The sequence below is a fragment of the Saimiri boliviensis genome, chromosome 10, assembly GCF_048565385.1.
Source record: "Saimiri boliviensis isolate mSaiBol1 chromosome 10, mSaiBol1.pri, whole genome shotgun sequence".
NCBI classification, from domain to species: Eukaryota; Metazoa; Chordata; class Mammalia; order Primates; family Cebidae; genus Saimiri; species Saimiri boliviensis.
The window spans coordinates 107,027,534-107,044,019 of NC_133458.1; the positions used below are offsets into that span (position 1 = coordinate 107,027,534).

General features: G+C 41.4%; 1 non-coding gene across 1 annotated transcript; it reads left to right on the forward strand.

Moving 5' to 3' along the window:
- The first annotated feature begins 13,040 nt into the window (after positions 1-13,040).
- LOC120360939 (small nucleolar RNA SNORA4) lies at positions 13,041-13,186 on the forward strand. The gene has a single exon (XR_005577321.1). It is a non-coding gene; the product is annotated as a small nucleolar RNA SNORA4 (small nucleolar RNA).
- Positions 13,187-16,486: the final 3,300 nt, after the last annotated feature.

Genomic DNA, 16,486 nt, shown 5'->3' on the forward strand with positions numbered 1-16,486 from the left:
AGCTTTGCTGAGTATAGCAGTATCCTTGGCTGACAAGCTTTTTTCTTTCATCACTTTGAATATGTCATCTCATTTTCTCTTGGCTTGTAATGTTTATTCAAAGAACTCTACTGTTAGTCTAATAATTATTCCCTTGTATGTGACTTGACATTTTTCTCTTTCTATTTTTCTTGTTGTCTTTGACTTGACAATTTGACCAGAATATGCCTCAGGAAGGAGATATTTGGGTTGATCTACCTACTTGCGGATTTTTCTTTTTTCTGGATCTAGACCACATCTCTCCCAAGATTTGGTAAGTTTTTAGCTATTACTTTATTAAATAGGTTTTCTACGTCTTTCTTCTTATTTTATCCTTCTGAAATTCCCATAATATGAATATTTGTTCATTTAATGGTATAAGTCTCGTAGGCTTTCTTCACAGTTTTGCCTTTCTTTTTCCTGACAGGGCACTTTCAAACTGCTTTTCTTCAAGTTCAGAGACATGTCTTCTGTTTGATCAAGTATGCTATTAGTACATTCTAGTGTGTTTTTTATTGCATTAATTGAATTCTTCAGCTGCAGGATTTCTATTTGGTGCTTTTCTGTGATTTCTATTTGTTTGTTGAATTTCTCATTCATGTCGCACATTGTTTCTCTGATTTCATCAAGTTACCTATCTGTATTGTTTTGCATATTGAGTTTCCCTAAGATCATTATTTCAAATTTCTTTTCTGGAAATGCATTGATTTCCTTTTAATTGGGGTCTGTTACTGGAGAGTTATTATATTCCTTTGGTGATGTCATATTTCCTTGCCTTTTCAAGTTTCTATGTCCCTTCATTGATGTCTGTGCGCCTGGTGGAATAATTGAAATTCTAAAATTTCTAGAGTGGCTTTCATAGAGAAACCTTTTCACCTGCAAGTGGGTCTTAGTGTGCCAGTTGGAAAGGTTGTGGTGACTCTGTTTTCAAATCGGTGCAGTGGTGTAGTATTTGTGCAGCTGTGTTCGCTGTGCTCAAGGTCAGCAATAACTGTGGGTGCCTCGGCAGCCTGGACTATAGAGATTTGCGGCAGCAGTGGCCCTCCTATTCTTATTTCTCCAACAATGGGGACTTAGCCAAGGGGATCCCTCTTTGTATCACATCTGACTTGTCCTACAAGCAGCTGTAGTAGCTCTGAGTTCCAGGTGCAGGTAAATGAAATGACTGTGGCATCACCATCCTATGTTCTCGGTCTTGTGAATCTATCGTGGCACCTGAGTCTTGGAATGCAAGTTTACTCTCTATGGCAAAGTTGGATGTGGGCTGCTTAGAACATCATAGGATCTGTGATGTGGAGGCACTGCCTAGCAGCTCAGGACCAGGAAGCTCAGCTGTAGCTTGGATTCTGACCCTGGGGACGGGACATAGCACTGACATGGCTCTGGGGAGGAAGAGGTGTTCTGGAGGTTTAGGCCCAGAGTGCAGAGGACGGTTGCAGTTTAGGAACCTGAGCCCATAGAAGTCAGTGGCAACTTGGGTCACAGGAAATGAGGCATCCTGCAGTGGCGATGATACACTCTGGGATGGTGGGACTTGGCAGTGACCCAGACTCTTTTAGGCCAGGTGCAGCAGTAGCAAGGACCCCAAGATGAGAGCACAGCTGTCATTTGGGACCTGTGGAGGAGGGAATAACACAGCTATGACTACTCCCCAGGAAGAGGGGTGTCTCAGCAGCTCAGACTTTAGGGGGTGAGTCCAGCTCCAGGGAAGTAGGGTATTTGAGTTGTTTGGCTGTAGGGCAGGGGTCTCAGCTAAGCCACCGCTCTGTTTCTCTGGGACACAGAGTACTCCACCAGCTCAGCCCTGGGATGTATAGCTGCTCAGCTCTAAGGGACCAATTCGCTATGGGGCGATGCACTGTTTCAGCTGAAGCCTGTGAGTTATGACTGCTCTGGGCTGCCCAGGCCCATTTCCCTGGGATGTGGTGCACTGATTCAGCTTTGGTACTGTGGTGCATGATCACTTTGGGTGGCCAAGGCACTATTTCCTGGGAGGCAGAGCACTGCTTTAACAGCCTCCAGGGAGGCATGACTGCTCTGGGAGGCCAAGCTATTTTCCCTGGAGGCAGGGTAACACCGGCTCAGGCACAGCGGGGTGTAGGCAGCCACAGCACTGTTTTCCCAGGACACTAAGTATCACTTCAGCTCCAGACAGGAAAGCAAGGTGCAGCAGTGTCTGCTAGGGGCATGTGAGGAGCACCAAATGGTACCCCTGGGAGGTTTGAGCTTAAGCCCCATGCAGGACACCACTGCAACTCTGAGAGGTTTTTGGAGCAGCTCCACCAGGCACTGTTTCCTTTGGAGGCAGTGCTCAGCTTTAGGTCCAGTCCCCAGGTGCAGGGAGAGTAGGCACCTTCGGCTTTAGTCTGAGGGGTTAGGGTGCATTCATGACTGGGAGGGTGAGACGGAGCAGCTCTACCACTGCTTGACCTCACAGGGAAGGGTATAATTGCTTTTCTCAGCTCATTTTGGGGATATTGGGCCTCAGAAGAGGTGCTTCAGTGGCATCTTGGCTTCAGGGATGAAAGGGTGCTGTGGCCACTCGCCCCTGAAGCAAGATGCAGCAGTTCCAGTGCCAAGATGATGTGGCACAGTGGCCACATGGGATACAGGGATGGGCAGTGTTGGCTCCTTCTCTGGGAGGAGCACAGCTATGTGGAGTCCAGGTAGCTCCCTCAGCTGAGCTTACAGCCTGTAGTGGTGAGAGCTGTAGATGTCTGCTATAGTTTGGATGTTGTCCCTGCCCAAATCTCATGTGGAACTGTAAGCCCTGATGTTGGAGATGGGGCCTGGTGGGAGGTGCTTGGTCACGATGATGCATCCCTCATGGCTTGGTGCTGTCTTCATGTTGAGTTCTCACTAGATCTGGTTGCTAAAAAGCATGACACCTTCCCCCACCTCTGTCTTGCTCCTGCTTTCGCCATGTGACATTAGGCTCCAGCTTTACCTTCGGCCATGAGTAAAAGTTCCCTGAGGCCTCCTCAGAAGTTGAGCAGATGCTGGCACCATACTTGTGTAGCTTGCAGAACCATGAGCCAATTAAACCTCTTTTCTTTCTTTTTTTTTTTTTGTTTGAGACGGAGTTTCACTCTTGTTACCCAGGCTGGAGTGCAATGGCACAATCTCGGCTCACTGCAACCTCCGCCTCCTGGGTTCAGGCAATTCTCCTGCCTCAGCCTCCTGAGTAGCGGGGACTACAGGCACGTGCCACCATGCCCAGCTAATTTTTGTATTTTTTTTTTTTAGTAGAGATGGGGTTTCACCTGTTGACCAGGATGGTCTCAATCTCTTGACCTCATGATCCACCTGCCTTGGCCTCCCAAAGTGCTGGGATTATAGGCATGAGCCACCGTGCCCAGCCAAACCTCTTTTCTTATAAATGACCCAGTCTCAGGTATTTCTTTATAGCAATGCAAAAACAAACTAATATAATGTTCAGGGTGTCGATGGGGTTTGCCAGGATCCTCTTGCTTACCTTTTCCCGGCAAGGAGAAGTTCCTTCTGGGTCCCAGATGATTACAGATGGGGCATGGGTTCTGAAGGCTCAGAGTGTCCTTCTATCCTCCATTCTGAGTTTCTGTGCTCACCAGGGTTTCTGTTACTCCTTTGATGTACTCCGGTGATCTCCTTCAGTTATTTTCATCAAAAGTTATTGCTTGTTCATTGCTTTAGTTGTTTTTGTGCACAAGGCAAGAAGTAACGCTTTCTAGTCCATTATCTTGCTTTCCCATCTGAATGTCTTACTTCCACAACTTCTAGCCTGAGGGCAGCCTCTGTCTACATGCAGCAGACTGGCTAAAACTCCAGTAGAAAACCTTCATGCCAGCTTTCTAAGGAAGAACCAGAGGGTAGAATTCAGGACAACCAGGGCCTTTGGAAAGTGAGAGGGTATCTCAAAAAGGAGAGAGCCAGAGAAAGGGAGCTATAAGCCCTGTCTGGCCAAGTTTCTGGCTGACTCTTGAAGCACATTTCAGGACAGACTTCAGGGAGTCCAGCCAGGTCTGAAAGAACAGACCTGAGATGAGAGTTGCTTCCCAAGAGATAGTTTGCAGGTTGAATCTAACCAAGTTATTTACCTTCTAAACAAAAGTCAAGCCTATGAAGGGCTATAATAAAATTCGGGGTCTCATATATAAAATTCAGCATAACATTCACGATGTCCAGGCTGTGATACAAAATTACTCAACATCTAAAGAAGAGAGAAAAGACAATCATCAGAGAGCAGCTCAGGATGACGTAAATACTGTAATAAGTGGGTGAAGGTATTAGTCACTATAACTCTCCTCAATTATCAAACTGAAAATATGATTGTAATTAATTAACTGATAAGCAATCACGGCCAAGAAATAGAAATTAATTGTAAAAATAGAAATTCTAAAATTAAAAAATATAATATTTGAAATAAAAGTAAACATGGGGGAAACTTTATAGCAGAATAAGAAATTACCCAAAGAAGGCATGTAACTTTAAAATAGATTAATAGAAATTATTTCGGTCTGAAAATCAGAGAGAAAAAAAGATTAAAAAGAAAATGAATACAGCCTTATGAATTTCCGGGACAATATCAAAATTTATAATATGCATATAATTGGAGTCTCACAGAAAAGAAGGGAAAGTATGTGCAGAGCAAAATACTTGAGAAAAAGTTGAAAAATTAGCCCATTTCTGCACAAGAAGCACAAGAAAGGGAAACAGTGGAGATACGATAGACATAGATTAAAAGTAATTGACAGGATAAGTAATAACAGAGCACATTTGTTTGTATGGATGGAGAAAGGAGGAAATGATTTTAATTATAGTGGTGAGAACACATCAAGACAAACTACGAACAGTCAAAGTGAAAAAGAGAGGCGCTCCATGATATTCTCACGAATGAGCTGGGCTTTGTTAGGAGAAAGCGTGGAAGTCACTGCGTAAGTGATGCCATGGCATGGCCTGGGAAGGAGAGGGAGCCCACGTGCTCTTTTCTTTCCATAGCTAAAAGCAAACAGACAACACATCTATTTTTACAAATGAATAGGTAGAGAGATTCTTTTGCAGGTTTTGTAGTTATTAAGCTGTCATGTTGTGAGTGAGCGAGGATACAGCCAAACTCTAGGGGTCAAGAGCAGCTCCTGGATAACACCGAGCAAGAAGACAGGGACCTCAGTCCTACAACAGCAAGAAACCAAATTCGAATTTTGCCAGTGACCACACGACCTGGGAAGAGGACCACAGCCTCTGGAGAGGAATGCAATCCAACTAATACCTAGATTGCTGACTAATTAGATGGTGAGCAGAAGACTCAGCCAGCCACATGGTACCTGGACTCTTGACCCATGGAAACTAAGAGAAAATAGCTGTGTAGTTTTAAGCCCCTTAACAAAAAAAGATTGACAAGAATTTTTTGTTCCCACATAAGCTTCTCTTTCCCCAACAATCTCCTACAACGTTGATGGGAATTTTATCTTGTAAAAACTTTTCTGTATTACCATATTCCAAAATATCATGAATTTCTAGGTATATACAAATTCTAGGTATTTAGTCTGTGGAGACATTCAGAACAGATGAATTTTGCAGATTTGTGAGTGGCGGAAGGTTTAGCATTACTTGTTCCTCTACTTAAAGACTAGAAGGGCTTCTCCGATCATTACAACCAAAAATAGCCCCAGTTAAGAAGGCCCTGGCATGTATTAACCTCTTTGAGAAGCGACAACAGTCCAGTATGTAGCAGAGGTCTTATAATTTTCTCCCTAATAAGAGTGCTCACTTCAGACTTCATCTCCAGTGGAGCGAGTCTAGCTTCCTGCGGGGATATTCCCTAAATTCCCAGCCACATGAGCCCACCCTCAGACCCAGTGAGCCATCAAAACACCAAAGCCCTGCTCTTCAGCACTGCCATGCTTAGCAGTTCTGTCTGGGGTTTTGTCTATTCTTCTGGCTGGTGAAAATATTTATCTTGTTTCGAATTTGAATGTTTTAGTTCTCTCTTTATACATTTCATCTGTCATTACGAGAAATTTGGAACACAATGGCTTATGTCAAAGCGTCTATTTTACAGAGCCATCTTGACCAGATGTTCCCCGCCCCAAACCCAAAAAAAAGCATCAGCAAACTATGGCCCTCACACCAAATCTAGTAGATCATCTGCTTTTGTAAATAAAGTTTTATTGGAATATAGCCACACCCATGCGTTTCTTAATGATTATGGTGGTTTTTGAACTACACTGGCAGAGTTCAGTCATGGAAACATTGACTGTATGTGGCCCACAAAGCCAGATATATTTATGCTGGTTCTTTACAGAAAATTTTTGCTGCCCCTTGACCTAAAACTCCTTTCTTATACCTGATAGTCACTGTTTGTGGTTTTATCAGTGTGTGTCTCTCTTTCTCTCTCCTTCTGTTTCTCTCTTTCCCTCCTTCCTTCACTTTTATTATTAGACTTGTCAAGGATTTTTCTATTTTATTGATCTTCTCAAAGAACCTAATTATGACTTTCTTGATCAAGCCTACCATAATTTTACTATTCTATTCCATTACACATGCACTTTTGACTTTGTTTTGTTTTGCTGTTCATTTTCATAGCTTCTTTAGTTAAATCGATAGCTAACTTGTCTTCATTCTTTTACCGTCTTGATTTCTGCTCTTTGGAGTGTATATTGAGCTTTTCTTTGTGACATGGTAAGTTTCTACAAATATCCCATGGGTATATATATTTTTGTGTGTTGTCATTATGTTCTAAAAATACATGGGACATAAATATAAAATTTTTATTTTTTTCTGATTAGATAGTTCAGAAAATTTTAAATTCTATAGTTTTAGTTATTTTTGTCTAACAGCTTTTAAGTTACATAGATTTCAATGTCATTGTGTTGGTTGATTAACGTTTCATATATTTGGAGGAATATCACTTTCATCAATAGAAAATATACCTCTTTGATTCATGTATTGGTTTTTTGCCTAGATTTTACTTTTATGGCCATATAACTTTCAGCTTCATTTTCTAAAACACTTTTTACATCTTTGCCCATCCCCATTTTTAACCTGTTTGTATAATTTAATTTTGGTATTTGTCTTATAAATACAAAAATGATTGGTGATTGTTTTCAGACCACACTTGCGTCTCCCTTTGTTTTACATTTACTTCTAATATTTTCACAAACCTAAGACCGTACATTGAGAATTGATCATAGTTGATTGTTTCCTCCACTCTCCAAGGGAAGTAAGAATCTTATCACACTTTTCCCCTTTCCCACCCGACTTGGCTTGGAAGTACTGCTGTAAGTCCAGAAAGAAGAATGTGGAGGGCCCATAACTAAAGTCAAGGCAAATGGGCCCAGACTGTAGTGGCAACAGAGCCACAAGGCACAGCCATGTGCCACCCGCTGTCTGTCCCCTGCTTGAAGACAGGGAGCTGCAGTCCCCATAATTCAAACCTTCCCCTTGCATGTGCCGGAGTTCACAGCTGCAAAACTCGTGGCCACATTCTTGACTCCAAAGATAAAATACAGCCGAACGTTTTGTGCCTTTGCTATTTCAAAGGCTGCAAATGACTTGAAGGCTTCTCTTTGTCAGGAGAGGAAGCAGGCGTCCCTGAACTAGTTACTAATCTAGAGGCATGCTGTCTATAACCCAACAACAGGAGAGAGGCCAGCGGATCCTGAAATAAGGAGGGGTGAGGATTGGCAGGAATCTGCAGGTTTCCCAGAGACAAAATTCCTCAACACAGAGCCCTGCTGAAGCCTGCCAGGAGTGCCGGGGCTCCAACCCCTTCCTATTCTCACACCCCCTTAAAAGCACCCTTCAGCGTCCAGGGTGCCCAGCGAGGCCTCCCTTACCCCTACCCCTGCTCTTTACCCCTACCATCTGCTCATGGACCTTCTCTTTGCACTCACCTGCTCCTGACCAAATTTACACTTTCACTAGGAAGAGAGAGAGTGATCTCAGAACCTAGAAACATGATTGCTCCCTCTGCAACCATCACATGTAGAAATAGAAAGGCGGCAGGACCAAAGGACGGAGAGATTTGGAATTCCCACTCAGCCTTCCTTACGGTGCCCTGGGACCAACTGCTACAGCAAACCTAAATAGATGGGGGGCAAATTCAGGGGGATTTTAAAAAAGGTTTTCTTTAAAACAAGCCAGTTTATCAAGTATTATGAGACAGATTCCTGAATAGCAGTATGACTTACATGCATTTTTTGTTAATATATTCTATAAAATGGACAATATCAATGAGATATTTTTGGGCCAAGAGCCTTTTCCTAGGACTCCAGCCATTCCTGGTTTTTTTGTTTTGTTTTGTTTTTCTTTTCTTTTTTTTTTTTTTTTTTTTTTTTTTTTTTTTTGAGACAGAGTCTCACTCTGTCACCAGGCTGGAGTGCAGTAGTGCGATCTCAGCCCACTACAAACTCTGCCTCCCAGGCAATTCCCCTGCTTCAACCTCCTGAGTACCTGGGACTACAGGTGCACGCCATCACGCCCTAATTTTCGTATTTTTAGTAGAGACGGGGTTTCACCATGTTGACCAGGATGGTCTTGATTTCTTGACCTCGTGATTCACCTGCCTCGGCCTCCCAAAGTGCTGAAATTACAGGCGTGAGCCACCGCACCCGGCCTCCGCCCATTCTTAATTCTGCCTTTGCTCTCTAAGGGTTTCCATCAGAGAGCACAGGTTGGCAGATCTTTTCCCTACAGGCTCCCGGGCTGGCCAGCCTCACTCCAAAACTGCTAAACAAGGGCTCCCCTTGGCCTTGACCACAACCAGTGTCAGACGTGGCTCAGTGCTGCTCCACAGCTGCTGGCCTCCGCCTGACATGTCCCCACTCAGAGTTGAATTTCAGTTCTGTGGTCATGGAAAACAGCTGGTCTGCAGGACTCAGCGGACCAGCAGCTGGGGAAACTATTTTCAATTCCACATAGCACCAATGCCTTAAAACACCTAATTCTTATGACATGAACGAATGAGCACTCCAGGAGATGAGATGACCCCATATCCTCACAACCCTAGGACAGTGCCCGGCCAACCTCAGTTGGGCAGGGGCACCGCCAAGGTGGGGCCATGGCTGGAAATGGAGTTTCAAATTATGGTGGGCATTGCTATAAAAGGGGATAAAGACAGGGCTTGTTTTTATAAATATTGAAGCTCAGAGAAGTGTTTTATGCAAATTAAAACTTACCTTATCTTTGGCCGGGCGTGGTGGCTCAAGCCTGTAATCCCAGCACTTTGGGAGGCCGAGGCGGGTGGATCACGAGGTCAAGAGATCGAGACCATCCTGGTCAACATGGCGAAATCCCATCTCTACTAAAAATACAAAAAATTAGCTGGGCGTGGTGGCGCGTGCCTGTAATCCCAGCTACTCAGGAGGCTGAGGCAGGAGAATTGCCTGAACCCAGGAGGCGGAGGTTGCGGTGAGCCGAGACCGAGATCGCCCCATTGCACTCCAGCCTGGGTAACAAGAGCGAAACTCCGTCTCAAAAAAAAAAAAAAAAAAAAAAAAAACTTACCTTATCTTTTAAAATAAGTAATGTGTGTTTTATTCTAAAATACATTACAGGATACAAAATACAAATCGGGAAAGAGTGAGACTAGAACAAAGCCCAGCCCTGAAACTTTCCAGTCACCTCCAAATCCCAGCAGGCAACAGGCAGATGCAGCTTTTAAAAACCACAACCTTTGGGATTTTAATTATATCCAATGGAATACGCTGAACCATCTTCAGCATCCTTCATTATTTATAATGGCAAAAAAAAAAAAAAAAAAAACGCATTCACAATCAAATTGCACCCTGACATTCTGTAATTTGTACTTGCCTCTATCTCCAGGGTGGATTTGTATTAACAATCACTACCAAACCCTGGCCTGAGCTGTGCTGTGAATCTTAAGGCAAATGTGATGGAATGCCTGTAGTATCAAAACCTGGCTTTGAAGACGCCAATTGAATGTGAACTAGAAACTTTTGGCAGTTGCTAGAGACGAGATGCATAAAATCAGATGTTCCTGTCAAACCGTGATAATGCTCCTTAATAATTAGAAAAGGAAATGAGAATGCCTAAATGTTTCGGGTTACTGAGCTTGCGTGAGAGGATGAAGAGAGCATCAAAATTAAAGTGGCTACATGTGGCTGGAAAATGCCTAATTATACCCCTGCTATCTAGCGCATTAGAAAAGCCTGTAAACCCAAGTATTTGTCATCTTTAAGCAATGGTAGAGGAGGCTTTTTTGCCAGAGCTAAAGTAGGGTGGCCACTGGGTATCCCTGAAAACCCTGGGCGTCACCTGCTCACTTCAGCCACAAGTAGATGGACAAGAAGGGCCTGTGTCCCTGACCCGTCACTGCTGCAACCTGAAGGGGAGGCCATGCTCACTCCAGTCTGTTGTAGGGCTCAGCGTTGACACGTGGTAAGTGAAAAGGTGAGCATAAGCATTGGAAGAAAGTCTGGGATGTGAGGTTTTAGATCACCATCGAGTGCAGGGACCTACCCATGTCACGAGTCATCATGGAAACGCTAATGTGAAATGGAAAGCTAGAGCCGTGAGACACTGGAAGCTCCTGGGGTTGCTTCCGGCCTCACTGTTCATGGTGGACAACTACCTGTAATGGCCTATACCAGCTGACAGTAAGCAGGAGGCAGGCACTGTTCTCAACCCTTAGACACTTATTTGATACCCACAGCACACAAACAGATAGATACTCTGATGATTCCAGTTTTATAGATGAGGAAACAAAGTACAGAGGCATTAAGTATTTACCCAAGTCACGCAGCTATTAAATAGCGATGCTGGAATTTGAGCCAGCAGCCTGTGCACTTAGTGACGGCACCGGACCGCAAGTTTGCTGCTTCAGCAAGCATTCAGGAGTGAAATAGTCCCCAAGCATCCAGCATGTGCAATGCACTCTGTAAGGCCCTGGTTACACTAGTGAACAAAACACACACATTCCTTCCCTCATGGAGCTTCCAGTCCAGCAAATGTGCAACATTAAATGTGGCAGCAGCCAAAATTAATGAATAAATACAGTTAGAAGGCAATTATAGTTCCTTAAGGGGATCTTACGGCCAGGACTGAGTTTTTGAAAGATTTCTTGAACAAGTGACACATAAGATGAAACCTGACCCTTGTTAAACAGGTGGAGAAGTAAAGGAGGAGTGTTCTGGACACAGAGAAGCATTTGTGAGACACTGAATGGGAGGCTTTCATGTCTCTGAAAATTCCGTGAGATAGCCTTAATGACTAAAGAGCAATGAACAGGGAGAAGGTGGCTGTTTGAACAAACGTTTCAGACAGCTTTTCTGTAAGTGTGAATGTTCATGACAGGCAGGACCTTGTGGGCCACTTTTTTTTTTTTTAATTTTTATTTTTTTTTGAGACTGAGTTTCACTCTTGTTACCCAGGCTAGAGTGCAATGGCGCGATCTCGGCTCACCGCAACCTCTGCCTCCTGGGTTCAGGCAATTCTCCTGCCTCAGCCTCCTGAGTAGCTGGGATTACAGGCACGTGCCACCATGCCCAGCTGGGCCATGTTTTAATCTCAGGAACGAAGAAGAAAGTCACAGGAGGGTTCTGAACCCGGATGCCAACCATGAAATGTGAAAGAGTTTTAGAATATAGAAATCTGTAGAGTGTTCCCATTATTTTGCAGATGAGAAAACTCAGACTTCCAGAAGGTAGGGGAAACTCCATGGTAATTCTCATTCAGCTGGTCAAGAGCTGCCTGGACTGCCCTTCACCACTGGCAGTGGATACTGGTCATTTGCATCCCAAGCATGTCTGCCCCTTCTAATAATGCATGTTAATTCTAATTTTGAGTTCCTCTCCTGCTTCACTTCCATTCCTGTACTCTAGAAAATCTACACCAGGAGTGTAGCATGTGACCAACCCTGAGTTAATCAAAACGTTGCAGTTCCGTAGCACGGTGATGGTTTTAGAGGTAAGTGCATGACCTGAGCCTACACAATCAGAGTGAACCTTAGAACAATTTCTTAAATTCTGAGTTAAAGATGCAGTCTAACTCTGATAGCAAATTTAAACCTAGGAAGATATTACCCTAGAGCAGATTTTCTTTCTTAAGTCACTTGGGAACACATTATTGGCAGATTTTTACAAAGTCAGAATCACGTTAACAAATAGTACAAGCACAAACATAGTATGATTTCCACTCTATCACATGAGGAGCATCTGTTTAGCCTCCTATGATAAGCAACTAGAAAACTGGACAAAATGTATATGAAACAATTTTGTGGATATTGATCAATAAGCAGCACCTATGATAACTGGGAGGAGAAAAAAGAAGGTAAATTCTTATAATAGCCTTGTTTTTCTGCACAGCGGTATTTTCAGACTGCTGCACAGGGAAGAAAATAAAACAGCTTGGCAATCTTGCTGAGTAGAAGAAACAGATTAAAGTTCAGGAAGTCAAAGTAGCTAGAATTTTCAGGGCAAAATATCAGTAAGAGGGGAGCTAAATGGACAAAGAGTCCTGTATTGAGGAGGTCAATCATCCCTCTAATTTGTTGGATAAATAAAAATTCAGGCATGCATAAGTGAAATTTCGGGAGGGCAGGCAAAGAAAAACAACTGAGGAAATAATTAGGGAGCTGCAAGCCAGAAAATTTCCAGAACTCACACAGTGCTCAGTTCCCATCAGCCAGAGTAGCCAGATCTCGAGGAATACAAGGACATTCAGGAGTGACTCTGAAAGGTTCCTGACTTAAAAGTGATACCAGGATTCAATTAAAAAATTACTAGACATATGAAGTAGCAAAAGTACATGTACTAGAACCAGTCATTAGAAACAGAATCAGAAATGACCAAAATATATGAAATTAGCAAACAATAACCCTAAAATGGCTATTATAATTTTTTTAAATATACTCAAAGATTTAAAGGAAAACATGAACATAATTAGGAAAGAAATGGAAGATATAAGAAAGACCCAAATGGAACATCTAAAAGGAAAAAAAAAAATACAAAATATGGAGTAAAAAAAAAAATCAATAAAATTTTAAAGACTAAAAGCAAATTAAACCCTAAAGAAACAAAGATCTACCAAAAGTTACTTTTTTGGGGGGTGGAAATTTCTTAAATAACCTCTACCAATTTGAGCTGTTTTGGAAAATAAAGAAAAGACCACAGTTAGCAAGTGGTCTCTACCTCTTAGTACAGTTCACCACTATTTTGTAGCTTATATTACATAAGTGAAAAGGAAATAAACATCAATGAGCCTGAAGGCATAGCAGTAGAAAGGATTGAAATTAAAGCAGAGAGTTAAAAGTAAAATAATGGAAGACAGAGGAGGAAGAGAGGAGAAAGGAGAAGAAAAGCTTCTGTGGCCTGTGGAACAACAGCAAATGGTCTAACAGCTGTACTGTTGGAGTTCCAGAAACTGAGAAGACAAAGGAGCATTAAAAAATAGTGGAAGAGACAATGGCCAAAATGTTACCAAATCTGATGAAAACTGTGCACCATAAATCCAAGAAGTTCTATCAACCCAAAGCTAGATAAAAAAAAAAAAAAAAAAAAAAAAAAAAAAAAAAAAAAAAAACCACGTAGACACAAAATTAAAGCACACTACAACTAAATTGATGAAATTATTGATATAAAAACCTTAAAAGCACCCAGAAAAAAGCATATACAGAGAAAAAAATTAAAAGTTACAGATTTATTATCAGAAATTAATGCAAGTCAAAAGATAATAAACGTCACCATTAAAATGTTTAAAGAAGAAAAAAAATCTACCAACCTATTAATCTACCAAAGCTATACTCAGGGGAAATATATTTCAATATTGAAATTGAACAAAATCGTCTGTAGACAAACAAAACCTGAATTTGTTTACCAGCAGAACTAAATAGCTTTTAAAGGAAGATCCTCAGACCAAATAAAAATTATACTAGAAGAAAATATAGTACACAAAGAAGGAAAGGGTGCTAGAAATTTTTTCTCATTGCAGTTTTTTCATTAGAAATTTTTTGGTAAGTTAATGAACCATTTAAAGCAAAACTTATAGCAGTATCTCTTGGGATTTTTTTTTTTCGCTTTTTGAGACAGAGTGTTCCTCTGTCACCAGGCTGGACTGCAGTGATGTAAACTCGGCTCACTGCAACCTGCCACCTCCTGGGTTCAAGGGTTTCTCCTGCCTCAGCCTCCTGAATATGTGGAACTACAGGCGCACGCCACCATGCTCTGATAATTTTTGTGTTTTTAGTAGAGACCGAGTTTCACCATGTTGGTCAGGATGGTCTCAATCTCTTGACCTCGTGATCCACCTGCCTCAGCCTCCCAAAGTGCTGGGATTACAGGCATGAGCCACCACGCCCAGTCTCCCTTGGAATTTATAACTAGTAGAAGTAAAATATATAACAATATAAAGAACAGAAAGAAGGAAACAGATTATACTGCTATAACTCTTACGTCCTATATGCAGTGGCATAATATTATTTAAAGGTAGTACATGTAAACGTTAATTAATGATTCTCAGACATTAGTATAAACTAAAATCACTTGACATTTCCAGTTCAGAAGGTCTAGAGAATAGCCCTAGAATTTGTGTTTGCAACAAGTCAGAGATCATCAGATTGGATGAAAACTTCGGATGTTATGATAATTATCTTGACTTAAGCATCTCACAATGTATATATATTTTAAAAACATCACATTGTACACCATAAATAGTTAACATTTTATTTATCAATTATACATCTTTAAAAAGCCTGAAAAAATCAAGAGGTAACTATATGTCACCTACGAAAACCGTATTTAAATAGAAAGATACAGGAGGTTAAAGTAAAAACAATGGCAAAGGAAATTTCATGCAAACACTGGCCATAAGAAAGCTTGAGTAACTATATTCACATTCACAAGACAGATTTTAAAACTAGACATAGTATGATGAGGCAAGCAGGGATATTACCTAATGATGAGGGGTCAATTCATCAAGACATTGAAATCTTAAATACATGCACCTAATAATAGAAATTAAAAATATATGAAGCAAAATAATAACAGAACTGATGGGAGAAATGGTCAAATCCAGTCATGTTGGAGATTTTATCATTCTATTCTCAAATATTGATAGAACCAGTAGACATAATACAGAAACAAGATACAGAAACATGGGAAACACTGTGAACTACTTACTTTCTTACAAAAGGTAAAGAGTAAAAATGACACTGACTCCTTAACAACACCACCAAGGACCAAAAGATCAAATTTCTCTAAATTCTCTAGAATTATCCTCCTATTTATAATGAGTAATATTTAGATTAAAACTCTCATCAAGAATAACTATCAAATACAGTCAACTGTGGGTATGGAGATTCCTTAAAGAACTTAAAAGTAGAACCACCGTTCAATCCAGCAATCCCACTACTGAGTCTCTATCCAAAGAAAAAGGAGTCATTATATGAAAAAGACACATGCACATGCATGTTTATAGCAGCTCAATTAACAATTGCAAAGATCTGAAACCAACCTAAGTGCCCATCAACCAATGAGTAGATAAAGAAAATGTGGTATGTATATGCCATGGAATACTACTCAGTGACAAAAAGTGATGAAATAATGTCTTTTGCAGCAACTTGGATGATGCTGGAGGCCGTTATTCTCAGCGAAGTAACTCAAGAATGGAAAATCAAGTATGATGTGTTCTCATTGTTCTCATTGGTAAGTGGGAGCTACACAATGAGGATGCAAAGGCATAAGAATGACATAATGGACGCTGGGGACTTGGAAGGGGAAGGTTCGGGCAGGCGAAGGATAAAAGACTACCTTTTGGATACAGTGTACATTGCTCAGGTTATAGGTGCACCAAAATCTCAGAAATCACCACTAAAGAAATTATCCATGTGACCAGAAACCATCTGTACCCCAAAAACTACTAAAATTTTTTAAAAATTGTTTTAAATAGTCAACTATGGAAAGCACTGGAGAATAAGAAAAAGGAACCAGCATTTCAAACAATCAGAATCTTTGTAAGAAGAGAAAAAGATTGAGGTAAGCCTTATTTGCTACAGTTTTCCCCTCGCAGCTCAGGGCAAAGAGGTTGAACCTAACTAGAGCTTGCTGCAGACCCACTGAACAGGGGAGGAGAAAAGTCAGAGTTGAAGGCTGACAAGAAGCCCAGATGTTAGGGAGCAAGTTACTAGTAAAAAGGATAATTTTTTTAAAAATGAGATTAGATACTCTGCATGAAATATCCTCTAAAGGCATTTGCCAACACCTTAGCTGTATATTCTACAAGTAAGACAGATCAAACCAGAAAAATGCCTTCTAAATCTACGCAGAGAAGTTGGAGGTCTCATAGTGCTAGGGATAAAAAAAAAAAAAATCAGATTTTAGGGCCTGCTAAGAAGGAAGAACACAGGTAGACACTCCAGAATTTCAACAAAACCCAAGAAGAGCTACACTTTAGGAGTAAAGGCAATATGGAAACAGACCAGCCTGTTTCACAGTGATCTGCTCATTCGTTATCTGCTAGCCAGAAGAAAATT